The sequence below is a fragment of the Taudactylus pleione genome, unplaced genomic scaffold, assembly GCF_031769625.1.
Source record: "Taudactylus pleione unplaced genomic scaffold, aTauple2 ptg000379l, whole genome shotgun sequence".
Lineage (NCBI taxonomy): Eukaryota > Metazoa > Chordata > Amphibia > Anura > Myobatrachidae > Taudactylus > Taudactylus pleione.
In genome coordinates, this window is record NW_028284780.1 from 985,860 (window position 1) to 991,859 (window position 6,000).

The following is a 6,000-nucleotide window of genomic DNA, read 5'->3' on the forward strand; positions in this document are numbered from 1 at the left end:
AAAGGATTTATTCGGCCATCATCCTCTCCTGCCGGTGCAGGGTTTTTCTTCATTAAAAAAAAGATGTCGGACTGTATTCATTATAGGGGGCTCAATGAAATCACCATCCTAAATTGTTACCCATTACCACTAATCACAGAGCTCTTTGATATAGTGAAAGGGTCTACTGTCTTCATGAAATTGGATTTAAGGGGTGCATACAATTTGATCCGTATTCACCTGGGTGATGAATGGAGGACTGTGTTTAATACTAGAGATGGGAACTATGAAACCTCGTCATGCCCTTTTGGTCTGAGCAATGCCCCAGCCATATTTCAACATTTTGTGAACTAAATATTCCGTGACCACCTGTACCATTCGGTGGTTGTGTATTTGGATGATATTCTTATATTTTCCAGTGAGCTAGACTCTCATCGTGACCAAGTGAAAGAAGTCCTCCAAAGACTTTGTGCTAACCAGCTCTATTGTAAAATTTAAAAATGTGTTTGAAGTAGTGGACATTCCTTTTTTAGGTTATATTATTTCAGTTACCGGCCTCAAGATGGATCCCGAAAAAGTTCAAGTGGTACTTTCCTGGTCTGAACCAATTTCTTTAAAAGCCATTCAAAGAATTCAGGATTTTGCTAACTATTATAGGAAAATTATTAAAGGATTTTCTACATTGGCAGCTCCTATCTCTGCATTAACCTGTAACGGTGCCAACCCAACGCAGTGGTCCCCAGAAGCAAAGTCGGCCTTCCAGCTACTAAAGCAATCATTAATTTTAGCTCCTGTACTCATTTAACCTGACGTCACTCAACCTTTTTATCCTTGAGGTGGACGCATCCTCTGAAGGAGTAGGGGCAGTGTTATCACAGAGATCTTAAAAAAACTACATTCACGTGGATTTTCCTCCAATAAATTCTTGCCTGCCGAAAAGAACTATCCCATTGGTGAGAGAGAACTTTTAGCCATCAAATTCGCCAGTGAAGAATGGCGTTAACTGCTGGAGGGTGCCCATTTCCCAATATCTGTATTTACTGACCACAAAAATCTCTTCTGTTTCTAAAGACTGCCCAATACCTCACACCCAGACAAGCCCGATGGGTGTTATTCTGTTCCCGATTCAATTTAAAAATGTCCTTCCGTCCTGGCTCTCGTAATTGTAAGGCAGATGCCTTATCTCAGTCCATGAATCCTGAGGACGAATCAGAAGTTCCTGAACAGTATCCAATGTTAAACCCTACTGTGTTTGCTACTACTGATGTGGTTACACCTCCTCTAGAGAAAACCTTGAACCTCTCAAACTACTACTATTATGGGCTCTAGCTTCCAAGTCCATACAGGCATTAAAAAGACATTGAAAGAAACTTATCAAAAGATCCTATTGGTGGCCTTCTATGCGTTCTGATGTACTTCATGCTCTGTGTGCCCAGCATAAAATTTCTTGCCAGTTGACTGCTGGACCATTACAGCCTCTGTCCGTTCCACTACAATCATGGACCCATATATCCATGGATTTTATTACCAGCCTCCAAGGGCTTTACCACCATATGGGTTGTAGTTGACAGGTTTTCAAAAATGGCACACTTTGTACCTCTATCAGGCTGATCATCTGCTCCACGTCTCTCTCAGCTCTTCATTTCCGAAATATTTAGTCTCCATAGATAACCCAAAGAAATAGTTTCAGGCAGAGGGTCACAGCTTATTGTTCGTTTATGGCGAGCTCTCTGCTCTTCCTTACAGATTCAACTAAAGTTTTCCACAGCTTATCACCCGCAATCCAATGGGCAGACTGAGAGTTAACAAGATCTTGAGACTTTCCTCCGTATGTATATTACTTCCCCTCAGGATGATTGTACTGATTTCCTGCCATGGGTCGAATTTGCCCATAATAACTCATACCACACTTCATCTGGAACTACTCCCTTCCTTACAGTCTATGGGTGACACCCTCGTATCCCTGAGTTTGTCTCTTCCAACATTTGATGTACCAGCAGCCAAAGCATCTCTTCAATACTTTTGAAATATCTGGAAGGAAGTTCATGCCACTTTGAAAAAATATTCAGCTCGTTACAAAATCTTTGATCGAAAGAGGAAATTCCACATCTTAAGGTGGGTGATCGTGTTTGGCTATCCACACGCAACCTAAGACTTCGAGTTCCATCAATGAAGTTTGCTCCTCATTTTATCAATCCATTTCCTATTATCAAGATCATCAATCCAGTGGCCTATCGTTTACAGCTTCCTCCACCACTCAAGATCCCCAATCCCTTTCATGTCTCTCCTTAAACCTTCTACTCTCAACAGGTTCCAGTCTTCTCCTCCAAAACCTTCTCCAGTTAAGACCCAGCGAGGGGTTGAGTATGAGATTGAGAACTTTGTCAACGCCCGATGTTATGAGAAACTCCAATATCTAGTCCATTGGAAAGGATACGGTCCTGAGGAGAGATCCTGGGTGAGTTCTGAAGATGTTAATGCACCTCGTATTGTTTCTAGCTTTCACGCAAAGTTTCCCAAGAAACCAAAGAGATTTCCTGAGGCCACTTCTCAAGGAGGGGGTACTGTCACAACCCGGGTCTGTTTCCCCTGCCGCTGGGTCGCTTACTGATTCTGCCAGCATTCTCTGTCACATCCCAGATGCACAGGCTTCAGTATTTCTTGGCCTGCTAGGCCTCAAGCCTGCTACAGAGTATTGCATTGACAAGTCCCGATCACCTGACTAGTGGCCATTCGAGTGATAGCCTGAGCCTCTCCGTACCATCTGACTTTGCTCAGCCTCTCCCAGCTGCTGACTCAACCAAATCGCCAGTACAATGTCTGACCTCAGTCCCTACTGAGTGAGCTATACTGTGCTCCTATTGCTAACCTTTATCCTGTTGTGCAGTTTTGTTCCTTCCTGCTGCACAGATTCCTGCAAGTGATCTACACCTGGGGCAGCTATCCCACTGGCTGCACAGAGAATTTCAACCCATTCCTGTTATTCGAACCTGCAACTCGCCTGTGTATACCATTCTCACTGCATGGTGAGGGTTCCTGGTTCCTGCTCCATTGATGCCGTTCCTGGTATTATCATCCACTATCCATTCCGGTGTTTGGTCTGCACACGGCCCTGCTACCATCTGAGTGCTCCTGGATCCTGGACTGCAGCAACAACCCAGTTCAAGCCTGGTGAATACTTTGCCAAGATCTACCACTCCAGAATTCCTGTTTACAGTAAGAAGAGTGTTATATTATTTTCTACAGTATTAACCCAGTACCAGCCTGGTCAATCTACTGCCACACTCTTTAATTACACATACAAACTTGTCTCCAACACCAATGTCCCTGGTGGTCTAGTGGGTACGATACGGCATCTTTCCGCCAAGACCCGGGTTCGATATCCGGTCAGTGAAGTGGTCTACATTTCATGCCAGGAGCTCTCCTTAGGCTTGCCAGCTTTCTCTACACCTCTCCAGACACCCATACAGATGTTTCTCAGACACCAGGTCCACAAACAAATACAAGTCTGACAGACAAAAGGTTTAATCCATCCATCTTCCTTTCTTGGTGCAGTTGTCTTGCCTCATCAAGAAGGAGGAGGATGGGGGCATTTATGCCTGTATTGATTACAGATGATTGAACAAAATCACAATTAAGAATCTGTACCCTATACTGTTTATTACTGAGCTATTCGACTGGATCAGAGGAACCACAATTTTCACCAAACTGGACTTGAAGGAAACTTACAATTAGATTTGAATATGGCCAGGAAATGAGTGGAAGATTGCCTTCCATACACGAAATGGGCGTTAAGAATATCTTGTCAATCCCTTTGGCCTAAGTAATGCACTTGCGATATTCCAACACTATGTTAATTAGATCTTCTGCAACCTTCTCTATAAAAGTGTGGTCATCAATCTAGACCATATTCAGATCATCTCTGACAAGCTGGTGCCCCATCTGTTACATGTCAAGGAGGTTCTCTTTCGTCTTCACTCCAACCAACTTTTCTGTAAATTGGAGAAATGTATCTTGGAAATATCATCAATTCCTTTCTTAGGATACATTATCTCAGAAAGAGGCCTGCAGATGGGTCCAGAGAATCTTCAGGCAATTCTGAATTGGTCCCTTCCAACTTCTCTCAAGGCAGTGCAACAATTTTGTGGATTCACAAATTTACTGTAAATCCATCAAGAAATGATCTACCCATGTGGCATCTACTCTTACTCGAAAGGGATCAGACTCAACCCATTGGTCAGAAGAAACTAAAGCAGCCTTTCATTGTGTCAAACAACTTTTTGTCTCAGCTCTGGTCTTACGACAACCAGATGTGGCCCGTTCTTTTATTCTGGAAGTTGACATCTCAGCAGTAGGAGGAGGAGTTGTTCTATCTCAACATTTTGAAGATGGTCATCTTTATCCTTGCAAATTCTTTTCTCGTAAATTCCTACCTGCAGAAAGAAAATTGGCAATCAATAATTGCTTGCTATCAAACTGACCTTGAGTGGAGGAGTGGAGACTTTTTGTGCTAAATATCCGATCTCCATCCTCACTGATCATAAGAATCTCTTGTACTTAGTCTGCTCAATGCCTCATCCCTAGACAAGCAAAATGGGCCTTATTCTTTTATAGGTTTGACTTCAAAGTAACTTTTCGTCCAGGGTCTCAGAATTCTGTTCCATGATCCAGGACAAAGAATCCTTCCTCACAGGGAAGCATCCCAATATTTATCCTTTATCTTTCTCAGTGCTCAATCTGACTCCTACTCCACTTCCAAGGAAAATCTTTGTGAGTCTTGCTCTCTGTAAGAAATCACTTTATTGGGCACATGCCTCCCATTTTGCAGGACACTCTGGGGTTCAAAAGACTTTCAAGTTTGTTAAAATGTTCATATTGGTGGCCTACTCTTAAACAAGATGTACAGGAATTTGTGGCCTACTGCACAAAATGTGTTCAGCACAAAATCTCAAGCCAAGCATCCACGGGTCAACCAGAACCTCTGTCCATTCCCCACCAATCTTGGATACACCTGTCTATGGATTTCATTATGGACCGGTCATCTTCAAATAGGTACAATACAATTTGGGTTGTAGTTGACCGACTTTCAAAAATTACCCATTTTATACCACTTACAGGACTACCCTCTGTTTCAAAATTGTCCCAGATGTTAATTCAAAAAATCTTTAGCCTTCACAGTTTGCCCCCAGTAATAATATCTGATTGAGGAGTGCAATTTGTTGTGGAGTTCTGGGGGTTATGTTTTGCGCTTCAAGTAAAACTCAAATTTTCTTAAGCATATCACAACCAGAATTAAAGGTTTTGGAAACCTTCCTTTTGACTCTGTTTCCTATTCTCATTACAAATGGGCAAAATTACTACCCTGGGCAGAGTTCTCCCACAACAACCAATACCATTCCTCTTCTAATTCTGCATACTTCTTCACAGTTTATGGACTTCATCCAAGAGTACCAGAGTTTTTGCCACTTCTGTCAGCTGTTGTACTTGCTACAGATATCACTCTGACAGATCCCCAAGAATTGGAAGGAGATTCACTCCTTCACTTCTAAAGGCCTCTACCAGGTGTAATAAGTTTTCTGATTGTAAATGGTGAGCAATTTCAAGTCTCAAACAAGGAGACCGAGTGTTGCTTTTACGCACAATCTGAGACTCAAAGTACTCTCTATAAAATTTGCCCCACGCTACATCGCTCCATTTCCGTTGGAGAAAATTATCAATCTGGTAGTCTACAAATTAAAATTACCATAATTTTTACAGGTTCCAAATTCTTCCCATATTTCCCTGTTGAAGCCATTGATTCCAAATAGTTTCCACTCAACTCTCCCTAAAGCTTCTAAAGTCCAAACTTAGCGAGGAGTAGAGTAGGCAGTTGGGAAAATTTTAGATTCTCAAATTTGCCACGGTCACCTCAGTATCTAATTGACTGGAGAGGTTATGGGCCAGAAGAACTGGCCTGGATCAATTCATCTGCTGTATATGCTTTTTACATATAATATGCTATTTTCATGCCAAATTCCCGCA